This window comes from Sinocyclocheilus grahami, unplaced genomic scaffold (assembly GCF_001515645.1).
Source record: "Sinocyclocheilus grahami isolate Dianchi unplaced genomic scaffold, SAMN03320097.WGS_v1.1 scaffold17.1, whole genome shotgun sequence".
Classification (NCBI taxonomy): domain Eukaryota; kingdom Metazoa; phylum Chordata; class Actinopteri; order Cypriniformes; family Cyprinidae; genus Sinocyclocheilus; species Sinocyclocheilus grahami.
Window position 1 is genome coordinate 5,782,566 of NW_015505196.1, and position 14,601 is coordinate 5,797,166.

Genomic DNA, 14,601 nt, shown 5'->3' on the forward strand with positions numbered 1-14,601 from the left:
AGAATCTGTGCAATCAGTTTCATTATGTGGATGTCTTGATATGTCATTCTGTCAGGAGTGCACATCATTATAGGCACTTGGTATCATTCTTGGTCTGTCCCTATTGTGCCACAAATGATCTCTGTCTGGGTTTGTCTCTCTCTCTTACCTCCTTCCTCCTTAGTTGAGGAGACAGAGAAAACCTTTTCATTACTAATGGGGCTTGAAGACTCTCTCGTCTCAGATCTGTAATGGGATAGCAAAAGACTTTTGATTAAGGCCTTCTTAGCAAGCATTAGCAGTAAAAACATAACTAAAACCATTAAAGGGTTCTTTTAACAGCAGCCATTTAAGCCTAGGAAACAGCCCGGTGCTATCAGAGGTTATGAAAGAGCGGCCACTTTGATGCTCCACCACGATCAACATTCCTGCAATCAGCTCTGACCTTGATGACAGAGAGAGAGCCGTTTGAGTCTCGCAGACAAACTGCTGCTTCCAAGATGGAGGTTTATTGTTGCCACGGATACAAGCTTAGAATGTGAAGCACAGTAATAAATGGATACAAACAAGCCAGCCAGTAATGGGGAATCATCAGAGAGAGGTAACAAGAAGAGGAGGATGGGGTGGATAAGTTAAAGAATGCAGGAAGAATGTTGGAATGGACTGAGAAGAAAGTGAAGGACAGTGGATTGTCTTTCGTAGAGATGGGCGGATGCAGGGAACTCCAAGAGAAGATGCTATTATCAATTAAAGAATTAGAATATTGTGATATAAATAAACAACATATTTGTATTAGAGATATTTTGGTTATTGGTTGATTTATTTATTTTTATTACTAAATTGAATTGTATATTTTTACATTTAGATTGCCTTCGCCGTCATCTAATGCTCACTTAAAGGAATAGTTCACCCAAAAATTCAAGTTGCTCCAAACCTGAATGAGTTTCTTTCTTCGGTTGAACAGTATTTTTAAGAATGTTGGTAAACAAACAGTTGCTGGTAGCCATTGACTTCAATGGTATTTTTTTCTTCTCCATACAATGGAAGTCAATGGCTACCAGCAACTGTTTAGTTACCATCATTCTTCAATATATACCTTCTTTTGTGTTCAACAGAAGAAAGAAACTTATACAGGTTTGGAACAACTTGAGGGTGAGTAAATGACAGGATTTTCATTTTGGCTTTAAAGGTATTCTTTAAAAAAAATGCTAATAATTTAGTAATAGTGTTAAATGTAATCTTTAACCAATCTTATTTTCTTCATACTACATATTATGTTTTGATGCCTAAATTCACTTGTAGTATTTAAAATGACTGAATTAAAATTTTTAGTTTACTTTTTATTTTAATTGATTTTTAGACAAAAATATAAAACAAAAAATTATAGACAAAATAAAGTATTAGTATAGAGTAAAAAGTATAGATTTTAATATCAGACTGTGTCTGTCACGCGACTCTAGTCTGTTCCCCTTTCGGGCTCTGTCTTTACATTTATTTTGAAAGATGAAGCTTGCGATTATGGTAAGGGGCGTTACATTTCCGACGAGTGCTTGCGGTGTTCAGCCAATCACAATGCACTGGGTCAGCTGGCCAATCAGAGCAGACTGCGCTTGTCAAAGGAGGGGGCTTTTTTGTACAAAACTAAGCGTTTGAGAGAGGCGGGGCATAGAGGACCTACAATAATGTACAGTATTTGAAAAATAATGTGTTTTTTTGAACATTAAAGCATGTCAACATATTCTGATACACCAAATACACAAAATAATGATCTTTAAAAAGCATCATATGACCCCTTTATTGAAAAAAAATGAGCCGAAATTTGCATAGTTTTTTCATGTCACAGTTTGACATTACACTTTGTCCTAACCATATGCAACACAAAAAAATGAAAAGCCATGGCCATTACAAAACTCATTGGGCCTCTTGCTTAAGAAGTTATTTTTGGAGAAACATGAGATATTACATGACAAATCTAACAGGATTTGTGAAAACAAGGAAAATCATAAAAAGGATGGCATCTAAAGCATCAGGGACATTGTGAAATTGTAAGTGAAATTACGTGTTGTGAGAAACCACAAATAATGTCTTATTTTTAGTGATCTGATTGGCTGTGATTTTATTACGTCCCTTTAGCTTTCAACATGGATGGAAAAAATATTATTATGGCATTGTTCCTGGTTAGAACACAGTGTTAACATTTTACTGAAAGATTCATACATACGCAAATCACATGTGTCTACGTCATTGTGCATTATCATATCAGGTCATGGTGAGCAATGTTCTCTGTATTTCTTGCCACATCAGTGCATTACATAATTTTTATGATGACATTTGAATTCTATTCATGGAATAGAAAGAGTCTTTGTACAAGCTGAATGCTGTCATTTTACCCATTGAGTCAACACAGTAACATTTATTTATATACATTTTAAGTCTAGGAAAATGAACTGATGTCAAATTATTCTATGATTAGGCCAAGAAAAAGATTTTGACTGATCCTTGTTACCTAAATGTATAATGCAATTCCATGCATTTCACTTTTTTAAGCCACATTTCACAAGTCTTGAGCCAGTGAGTGACCTCTCTATAAATGCTACATCAATTACTAATCGCATTCATTCTCGTCTTTGGAAGTAGTGGTTTCTCCTCAGTGAGTAAACCAGACGTGCTAGCATGATCACACAATGCCCCTGTGATTTAAAAGTAGTAGCCAACATAGCTCAGCTCTCAAGAGTCCATTGTGTTGTATCACAAAAGAGTCACAACAAGCAAATAACTCAGACTCTAGTAACGCTACTGTTACGCAATTCCACAAGCATATTAAAGGGGTCCTATTATGCTTTTTAGTCAGTGTGTAGTTTGCATGTTTGGGCATAAAAAAGTCCACTCCAAAGGGAGATATTTGGTTTTTCAAAAATCCCTTTTCAAGAACTACAACGAATGGTTCATTTGGACTACAGCGTTTGTTTTCCGGGCTTTGTGATATCACAAAGCGGCTCATTGGAATATCATTACAAATAATTCCCGCCTACAGAAATTCGAATGGTTGGGGGGTGAGGAGGGGCGAGGTTGTGGTTAGAACGCTTGGTTGAGTGAGTGCATCAGACGAGACGACGAAGAAGAAGTGCTGCTGCAGCGTTAGTGCATCAGAGAAAACGAAGAAGAAGAGCTGCTGTGCTGTAGCGTCAAATTTTTGGCATGTCTAGAACAATTCTTACAAGTATAGCACGACGTAGCTGGGCGCCGCGGACAGACACCGACCAAGCATGAGAGTATGTTCTAGTACACCCCCAAAACAAAATAAATACTTTGTAAAAGAGCATAATAGGACCCCTTTAACATTCAATAAACATACTGTTGTTGTTTTTTTTTTTTACGTACGTACTTTGTAAAACTGAACACAACTGAACAGCATTACTTCCTCATCTAAACTTCCAGTTTAAATAGGAAATTATTATATCGAACCACCAAGCATGAGAGCATGTTCTAGTACACCCCCAAAACAAAATAAATACTTTGTAAAAGAGCATAATAGGACCCCTTTAACATTCAATAAACATACTGTTGTTTTTTTTTTTTTTACGTACGTACTTTGTAAAACTGAACACAACTGAACAGCATTACTTCCTCATCTAAACTTCCAGTTTAAATAGGAAATTATAATAATAATAATAATAATAATAATAATAATAAAAACATGGCAAGCATTTGCATGGGGTCTTTGAAAGGAATTTTAAAGTAAGCTCAGTATGCAAATTTAGGGCACAAATGATGTGTAACTGAAAGCCCAATTTGCATAATACATATTTCATATTATATATTCATGGTCTTACCATGAACAATTCCTCATCGGTGCATATTATTCTAAAGTAAAAAAAAAAAGTTTCTTCTTCCTTCATCAAAATCGAACAACTAGTTCTGCCTTTGAAATGAATTCCAATTGCGCCAAGCAGTCTTATTTTTCTAATTAATCCAATCAATTTTCAATTGATAAAATCAAGTTCTGCCTTATGGTTTTGTCTCATTAAATTTCTTGTTACACCCAGAAATGCATTACAAAAGGGTCAGCCCATTTCAAGTTTTACAAATTGTAAAGTTTCTTGACCATTTTTTAATTTTCCCAAGTGATTATTTCTATGTATTAGTATTGCAAAATCACAATTTTTTTTATAAACTTGGTTTAAGCACATTAGCCACCTATGTGTCAAGGCCCACAACAAATTTTAGTTATACAGACATTTGCATTCTTGTCTTGAGCTTCTTGGAACAAAAACAAACTTCTGACCTCCACTCGACCAACTGAGATATTAACCCAGAAGAAAAACGGGTTGTGAATGCCATTTCAAGCATAAGCAAGAAGGTAAAAGTCACTGTATGAAAATAACATAAAGGAGCACAACCAGAAGAGACAGCTGGCATAGTAGCAGAATCACAAGGACAATGCTAATGCTTGTATGAAGCATGCAAAAAATCCTCGCAGCTGCCTCAGCAAAACTGAAGACCGTGAAGGCCAAGGCTGCTCAGGATGGTTGATTCCAAAAGTTGAAGCTCCACTGGCGAAAGACTTGTCTGGCTCCTATTGATCCATGGGATTTCACTGAGCCAATTATCCCTCATTACCCACAGCTCATCACATGCCACTAGTCTGGGAAGACATCCCAATAAAACACTAAAGGCCCTCTCACACTTCCCTTTCTGTACCACTAGCTGATGCAGGCCAATCGATTTCACAGTTATGTTATTTTCCATACAGGTTAGCAAACATTCGCATCCACTTAGTGCACAGTTTGCTGTGGTTCAGTTGCTAGAAAGGAGACATACTAAAATAACATTATTATTGTCTTAACAGATGCAATTAACAAATATTACTACTGCATTATCTCGCCTCTGTGTGCTTTCCATTTTAATATTAGGGTTTAATCAACATCAATAGCCTGTGGTCACTCCTCTGTGCACTTTAAACGCATTTACACTGCTATCTGGTAGATTTTAAGCCTTATGTGGATTTGTGAAACACAACTAGGAACTCTATGGAATTACACTTTGTGCAGCTTTGCTAAACAATAATTATTCCATAATTTTTCATCAACCAAATTTATGTAATTGAGTCTGTCAGGCTTCCTAATCAGCTGTCTAAAGTGGCATAAATACAGTACTTTTATAACCCTGATTGCTAATTTTCATTTAGAATGATCTGATCACAGATGGCTATGCTAAATACACTAAATCGGGGTCTAAAATGTTCTGTGATCTAATCAGTGAAAAACTTGCGACCACATGGCATTTGTAGTGTAAACGTTCATGCATCCCAGACAACCTGAACATTTGATCTACTCACCTGTCAAACAATCATTGCAAAACAATAATGGTTTCAAACTTTGCATAGGGCCTACTGATAAATGTGTGACTCCGCATCAAAGACTGACACGGAAGAGAATAAATTGTTGAATAAAGTTGTTATTTTTGTTTTCTTTGCACACAAAAAGTATTCTTGTAGCTTCATAAAATTACGGTTGAACCACTGATGTCACATGGACTATTTTAATGATGTACTTGCTACCTTTCTGGGCCTTGAACGTGGTAGTTGCATTGCTGTCTATGGAAGGTAAGAGAACTCTCGGATTTCATCAAAAATATCTTAATTTGTGTTCCGAAGATGAACGAAGGGCTTATGGGTTTGGAACAACATGAGGGTGAGTAATTAATGAGATTTTTTTATTTTTGGGTGAACTAACCCTTTAATGCATTTTTGAGATCAACAATAACTACCAAAAGGCTCCCTGAACCCCTGTCAAAACACTACTCATTGCATAATAGTCTTGCATATGATGTAAAGGTTTTATAATGAAAATATCCTTTCTTAATTTTAGAAAGCAACTTGTTACACATTTCCCAAACAGAACTCATGAAATCTGAGAAAACCGGAATTCACACAGGAGGTAAACAAACCAGTCCCAAGCATGCTTAAGATCAATAGCAGATCAGACACAGGGGACCACCAATGTCTGAAGCAGTAAATAACACTATGCCTCATTGTCTATTGTCATTAAGTATTATTATCATCATGCGGTGCTGAAGAAAGAGACAGCATTGACAAGCCTGGGCTTCTTTACAATAATAAGTAAATACCGTAAATTTAAATTGGTCGAAATAAGTGCAACGAATTGCTTTGACCAATTTGTCAACAATATTTACAATTTTCTTGGTTATTGGTTGTTTAATGTTGGGTCTACCAAGACCTCCATTTCTTCAAAGTCTAAAAAAAAAAAACATTTTGTAACCATGCATTGCCAAGTGAGAACTGCATCTATTTAGCATAGAAGTTAGATAGTCCAAAACAAAGACAGAAATACATTCGTGACCATCTAGAATCTAGATCAACAAACAATATTAATATTATTGTAACAGATTGAAAATTATGCAAAATGCATGTGTTCAGTGTAGTGTAGCAAATAGTTTATTAGGCCTACTGTAGATATTGTTATAAAATAGCACATAAAATCACATCTGGATATTGGTTATTTAGGACATTTACAAAAATTGTATCTGTTAATTTGTGAAAACAACTAGCCTGTATCAATCAATCTTTAGACATAATTGTAGACCAGCTTTGATTTAACTTTTTTTTCCCCAGTGTACTTAAGACAATCTGAAACCATAAAATGTAACTACTCATAACCTGTGAGGAGCCTACTCAGTGTATTTGGGAAAATGTCTAGGCCAGCTATCAAAACAAAAGTGTAAAATAGCAAAAAGTGTTGTTATACTGATTTACAGTAACTGGAATCATCCAGACAAGAAAAAGGCCGGCGACATCATGGCCATGTTTACGCAGGCAGCTAAAATGCTGTCTAGTTAGGCAGCTCACTAGGTTTTGAGACACGACCTATCATTTGACAGGGGATTTCTCCCTAAAAAAATCAGGATTGCGCTCCGTGTCATTGACAGCTGATGCGGTCGTGGGCAAACATGTCATGTAAGATAAGGGTTGAGGCACTAAATAATCAGAAATGGAGCTCATGCTCTCACTCTCTTGGGTCCGCGGATGTGAGAAATGGTACCGCATGCGGCTCTACCGCTTTTCATACTAAGCATGGAGATGCCACATTTTTCATGAGACAAATAATAATGATGCCAAACGCGCTTCAAGCATATCGGTCACGGGCATATATTTGGAGGTATGTTACCTCGCTGCAAAGTCGTGCCCGACGGCGCAACCACGGTTCAACAGATTTTCACAATTTTTCTCCAATAACGTAGGCGAGTCGCGGTACAAATCCGTCTCCACGAGCCCCTTACGTGACTGCCGCTTGCTAGCATCAGCAAGCCGGATGACTAGAAACATGCGGTTCCCATTGTCACCATCCAAAACATGTTACATGTGTCAGAAAGTGTGCCTCTCACCTCGCAGTCGCAGATCTGTGCCCATTTTCCGCCCGTGCCCAGCAGCCTCTCCAGCAGGATGACGTCACGAGCGCCACTCTCTGCAGCAGAAGACGAGCGCGGACAAACACGCGTCGCGCAACGCAGCGCAGCGCAGCGCAGAGCAGCGCAGGGAAATAAAGAAAGGGGCGTGTGTGACGCTCACCGCAACGCGCAGAATGCATGCCCTACTTGTCCTGCTTGGAGTCGGGGTTTTAAGTAAGGTGACTGTGATTCAGCTTTTTTAGCAGTGTACTGAAGATAAAAAAGCATTTTTTGCGGAAGGTATTGACATCAAGAAGGTACGCCACGCAGTGTAGACTACATTCTATGTGTTTGTTACATTCAGTCGCCATGTAGGCTAGAACAGAGGATTTCAAATGTTTTGATGCCAAAGTATTACTAAAATATAAAGGCAGTTGTATAGTTTATTTGTGAACCTGGACCACAAAACCAGCTATAAGAGTTGTATTTATTTATTGAGATTTATACATCATCTGAAAGCTGAATAAATGCGCTTTTTTGTTGTTGTTGTTGTTTTTAGGATAGGACAATATTTGGCTGAGATACAACTAGGCTATGTGAAAATCTGGAATCTGAGGGTGCAAAAAAAAATCGAAATATTGAAGTTGTCCAAATGAAGTTCTTAGCAATGCATATTACTAATCAACAATTACGTTTTGCTATAAGTTCGGTAGGAAATGTACAAAATATCTTCATGGAACATGATCTTTATTTAAAATCCTAATGATTTTTTTGGCATTAAAGAAAAATCGATCATTTTGACCCATACAATGTATTGTTGGCTTTTGCTACAAAATATACCCGTGCTGACTGGTTTTGTGGTCCAGGGTCACATTTGTATAAAGACCTATTTATACTGTGTGAAGAAAATATTAAATGTGACATTATAAAGACAAATGTAAACATTGGCTTTTCTATTGATATTACACTAGAGCCGAAAATAGCCTAATTATTAAAATATTATCTGAAAAAATATGATTTAAATATTTCTGTATGTACTTTGTATTAAGTTGACAGTGCATCTTTTTTTCTACCCACCAGAGCAATGGCATATGTAGGTATAAACAAAATATTTGTACAAATTAAATTCAGTTGAAATATAGCCTATTGAATAGCAGTTTTACAAAAAGTAACTCAATGGTTCGTTTCAATGGAAATAAAGCTAGGGAACACATATGCTGGTTGAAATAAAAGGTGCTGCTTACCTCAGATGTACAGTAAGTTGCTCTGGACAAACCGTTTGCATGTGTAGTTAAGAAGACTTCCCAACCTGGTCGGACAAAAACCCTTTTGAACCGAACAGAGACATTTCTATCTTATGTCTAAAGAAAAATGGGCCTCTAATGTAAAGCAATTACTCATTAACATTGCTCAAATCCTGTTGGCTTAATAATTGTGTTTGTGCATAGAAAAATCATGCATCACACCTGTCTAATTTGGGGTGGAAATAAATAATAGTTTTAGAATTGGCTTGTTGTCCAGAGGTTTTGTTGTTTGGCAATGTTAAACAGCTGATCAAATGTGCAACAAGCGCAGTGCAGTGATTGAGAAGCAGCCTTTCAGTCTAAACCAGGGATGGGCAACTGGCGGCCCGCAGTACGGCCCGCTGGATCATATTAGACTCGGATGATCCATTTTAAAACATTTGAAAAGCAAGTCACGTAAAGATTGCTTTCAGTTTATGATGTTAATACTATCTCCAACCAGGAGAGGTCGCTATTTCCAGCCGCTCCCCTATTCATTTCAGCGTAGAAGGACGTGCACTCTAACGTAAACATTCACTAACATTAGCAAATAATAAATGAAAAACTGACCACGAAAACAGTATTTTCAAGTCAAGATGGTAAACAGATTATCTTTTTACCAAGTCCAAGGGGATACCCATATGTTTGGAAATCTGTATTTTATTTAAATCGCCATCACACCACTGCTCACAAACAACGGGACGCCAGAGTTGCACTTGCCTCATATTTTAAAGGTAAAATTCATAGTCAACAAAAGCTTTTTGCCAAATGCATGACATAAATGTTTTTTTAGGATTACTGATAAACTATTGTAGTTTGATTTGTATTAGTTATCTATTTTTGTTTTAGTTACAGACTCTATATAGGTTTTTTTATTAAGTTTTAGTTTTATTTAATTTGAGTTATTTCACTACTTCAACATACAAAATGGAAATTAAATTATATATATATATATTGAATGTATATATATATATATATATATATATATATATATATGTGTGTGTGTGTGTGTGTGTGTGTGTGTGTGTGTGTACATGTATATGTGTATGGTTGTTTTTTGGTGTTTGGCTTAGTGTTATGTTAGAATCATTATTATACTCATACCTTTTGTTCTTTTAATATTTTGAATTGTTTTTAGCTTTATTTTTTGTTTTCATTTAAATGTTTGGTTTTGAAATGTTGTTGTATGCATTTGTCATTTTTATTTAATTAATTTTATTTTCTTAAATGTGTGTGTGTATATATATATATATAGTATTTATAGAGTTTTAGCTTTTAGTTTTAATTACTTTTTCTTATTTGTAAGTCGCTTTGGATAAAAGCGTCTGCTAAATAACTAAAAAGAAAAAAGTAAAGTAAAGAAATGTTTGCACTGGACTATGTTCTTATTAGGGTTTCCGCGCAACGTCTTCAGTTAAATTGTTTACATTTAAGGCCATGCAAACTCTTAAATGGTACAAAAAGTCTAAATTATAAGAGGTCTTTGGGGACGGAGAGACAAGAATTGCTATATGGATTAATATGACGATTAAACTTCAAAAGGCTACGATTTCACTGAATAAACTTGAACGCTGCATGTCAGCTTTGTGTACTGCGGTTACAGGGGAAACCACTATATGCGCAGTTCAGAAAGTGACACCTGCGGGCAGAGAACGAATTTGCTTTTTCAAAAAGCCCATCTGCTATTTTTGCTGCATATTTTTAAATGTGAACCAGTGGATCGACAAAAAGCTAATGCATTATACAAATCTAAACAATTAAGACACTAAGATATATTTATATGTTATTTAATATAATAATTAATTGATAATAATTGTTCAAATTAATATAATAATTGATACTTTTGACTCATCCCTTTTCTTTAAAATTGTTTAAAGGCTGAAATGTGAAGTGTGGATATTAAAAAGGTCTTTAAAGGTCTTAAATTCGATTTTTAAAATCCTGCAGATACCAGGTTATTTTATGGTACCATTTGGAATAACTTTTTTTATTTTTTTATTAAGCCCTTTTTAACTGTCCTTTTAGGTTGTTTTGAGAATGTTCTAGGCTACTAATAAAAAAAAAGGACCTCTGTATATTTGTTTGTTGCAAATTTACAGACAATGCAATTGAAATGTTTACATTGGCTTGTCAGGGTAATATTTCTGTCCACTGACAACAATGGTTTCCTTCTGAATTAGCATAACTGCACAAGTTGTATAATTAATAAAATCTTTAAAAACAAACGACATTAGTTATACTTGAATTTCCTTCAATAAAAAGGAAATTGAGTAAGACGGTGTAAAAGGTGTGTGGACGTGGATTAGTAATCTGGCCCCTTGGTATAAAGGAGAAAAAATGCTGGCCCTTGTCACTATCAAAGTTGCCCATCCCTGGTCTAAACCCTGAAACAAGTGCAGAGACATGGAGGACATCGCTACAGTAAAACATTAGCGCCATCTTGTGCTTGTATTGTAAATACGCACGAGGAACAGCAGTGAAAATCTATCTAGCTACAGGGATTGGACAAAATAATGTGGTGAACACTCATTATTATAGGAGCTAAATCATTTTTGTAGGCTACAGTGAAATGTTATCTCTGGGTTGCATATCAGTGTAATATGTGTATCTATCTATCTATCTATCTATCTATCTATCTATCTAAATGCTATTCACCCAAAGCCGCTAGAGTTTGGTCCCACTATGAAAACTGCATGTTATGCAACAGACATGACTTACAGCACCAGGAGTTTCATCAGACCTTCATCTGTTCCCTCACAGATATCAATGTTCTATCTTGTTATCTGCAAGGGAATATTACATGACCGTGTGCATTCCGGTGTCCTCGAATAGCCTTTAATGAGACCAGTAATTCCTAAACACCTGCTGCAGATGAAACGCTGTCATCTTCAGCGCAGCTCAATTAAAGGAAGTGTTTTCCTTAACCCTTCCATACACACACACAAATGCATGCACACACGTTCTCTCTACAGTCTTTTTAATTCAGACATTTCAAAAAGTGACAACCACACTATGGGCTAATTACTAGCCTGCCATCTACCTTTGTATTCTGATGGATTCCATTCATGATGTGCTGTGCTTTTCCATAGCTTTTAGCAATAAATGCTTACTGAGGATATTATTAGCTTCTGTTTGCTTAGCAACGATAGCATGTGCCTGAAATGTGTCGTTTTTTGTTTTGTTTTTCCGCTGTAATTTAAACACTGAGACATTGGAGACGTGCAGTATTGAAGCAAAGCACGAAATTGGAATGAAATCTCTCAGCTACACAGAACTTGATTGCATATCTGTGCAATGGTATGTTTCCCATAATAATAATAATAAGCGCATTTCTATTAAAGCCAAATGGAAATCAATACATCTGCAAACAATATGCATTACTCACATCCTGTATTACAAGAGTGCTATCAACAGGGGACAGCAAAAGATAGAGCTTCTCAAAGGGGGCAAACAACTGCATGCACTGCAAGCACAAAAGTGCTGTTGCGTATCACTGAAATCATGACAAAAATAAATATGAATGTACATAGAGTACAACTACTTCAATATTGTGTGCTAATTTATATAATCATCACAATTGTATTATTGATTGACATTATATTATATTTATTGCAGGAAAACAATTCCTTATACTTCATAAATAAAAAATGAAATATAAATGCAAGATGTAAAATATTTTAGAGAAAAAAAACTGCAATATTCACATCACTATTTGTCATAGGCCAGCCAACAGATATACTGAGACACCTAATAAGCCATTAAAATCTGAAGGTAATAGAAATATAGAAATATAGTCAAAGAAATATAAAAATCAACCAGAATTCAGTTCAGATTCTGAATTTGCTGCATTGAAAATGCAAACAAGATTGTTTTCTCTGTGGAATTTTGTGTTCAAGCAATGAAAAAGCAAGTATGGGCTAATAATATGACTCAAGTGGCCATCGAACATACTGAGAGGATCAAATGAGCAAACAAGACCTAAGTGAAGGGTGTGATTATAACAGGCAAACAATAGGCACTAAATGCCACAAAAAAGGATTGCACAGAGAGGCGATTTTTAAAACTAAACTTTAAAAAAAAATCTAGTAATCTTTCTCTGTTAATGACACTGTGCAGATAAATGTGTGAAAATCACGTTCAGCAATGACAATAGTACAGACCTCTACATTCTTAGCTTGAGCCACAGATGTTGCCATAGTAACAGAGTATATCTTATCAAGTGTGGCTCTTGTGTGTGTGTGTGTGTGTGTGTGTGTGTGTTTCTGGAACTTATTTGGGCTTTCAGTGTAGGTATGACAACAGGCTGTTGAGTTGTTACACTGATTTGCATGTTAATAGATTTAACAGCTATGGTGTGTTTGTTTAACCCCTAGCAATGGTTCACATCAATTGCAGTCATATAGCTTGGGCTTTTATGTAAATGGTATAAGATACTTGTAAACCAAAAATAGAGTCGCTTCAGATGACAGCGAATCAATTCAACATTGGGGTGGATATGGTTGCCAGTAGTATTAACTGTACAATGAGCCAGTACTTTCCCAATTTTTTACACCTCAGAAAAATTCATCCAGATTCGTAATGATTAAAATACTGTGCATACTGAGGGAACTGACAATCCAAGGCAGGGATGATTGACAGGTGAAACTGTTCTAATCCACGGCTTTAACGCTCATGCAATCTGCCGAGAGCTGTAAGGCGACGTTCATGAATTTCCCCTTCTTACCCCTTAAGTCAACAATCTCTGCATAAAACAAGAAGGGTGGCCCATGGCCCTTGTTGCATATCCATAAAGAATAAATTGTTTGAACCTGCTAGACTTTATAGCCCCCGTTCAGCTAAGGGAATCGCCTGGCGCACATCCCATTGTCAAATATAATGAGGGTGTTTGATGTGAGGGCACTGTGGTACATAATGAGGTGTGCTGCTCTGAACACATAAAAGTACATCTGGCCTATGCTGGACCGCTGCGGGAGAAACTTTGAGCCCTGGTGGCCTGGACAAAAGATCTGTATAAACTACATGTAGTTATGAACTTATCAATTTAATAATTTCAGATACATAAATGAAATGTTAGAGGATCTTAGAAGAAAAACAGTTTTTGTCCATAAAATGAATGCTAATGGGGTCAAAATAATATATATATGACATGACATGAAGAAACAGAACAACCTGAGAGACTAAATCCAGAAGAACTGTGGCAGTGTCTCCAAAGATGCTTCAAGAAACCTACCTGCAAAGCTGCAGTACTGTTAAAGTTTTAGGCACAAAAATGCTGTAAAATGAGGATGCTGTCAAAAACAATGTCATAAATAGATGTTCTTTATCAATTAACTTCTACAGGTGCATCTCAATAAATTAGAATGTCGTGGAAAAGTTAATTTATTTCAGTAATTCAACTCAAATTGTGAAACTCGTGTATTAAATAAATTCAATTCATCCTTTTGCATGAATTACTGCATCAGTGCGGCGTGGCATGGAGACAATCAGCCTGTGGCACTGCTCAGGTGTAATGGAAGCCCAGGTTGCTTTGATAGCGGCCTTCAGATCATCTGCATTGTTGGGTCTGGTGTCTAGATTCTCTATGGGGTTCAGGTCAGGCGAGTTTGCAGGCCAATCAAGCACAGTAACACCATGGTCATTGAACCAGCTTTTGGTGCTTTTGGCAGTGTGGGCAGGTGCCAAGTCCTGCTGGAAAATTAAATCAGCATCTCCATAAAGCTTGTCAGCAGAAGAAACCATGAAGTGCTCTAAAATTTCCTGGTAGATGGCTGCGTTGACTGTGGACTTCAGAAAACACAGTGAACCAAAGTCCTCTTTTCAGATGAAAGTAAATTTTGCATTTCATTTGGAAATCAAGGTCCCAGAGTCTGGAGGAAGAGTGGAGAGGCACAGAAACCATGTTGCTTGAAGTCCAGTGTGAAGTTTCCACAGT

General features: G+C 36.4%; 1 protein-coding gene across 1 annotated transcript in view; it reads right to left on the reverse strand.

The window, feature by feature from the left end:
- Positions 1 to 7,464, reverse strand: part of LOC107551716 (F-box only protein 41) — a 50,176-nt gene extending 42,712 nt beyond the window's left edge. Inside the window, exon 1 of the mRNA XM_016233444.1 lies at positions 7,384 to 7,464. The gene's annotated coding sequence lies outside the window, so the exon portion shown is untranslated. The remainder of the gene's footprint in view (positions 1 to 7,383) is intronic.
- Between the last annotated feature and the right edge of the window lie 7,137 nt (positions 7,465 to 14,601).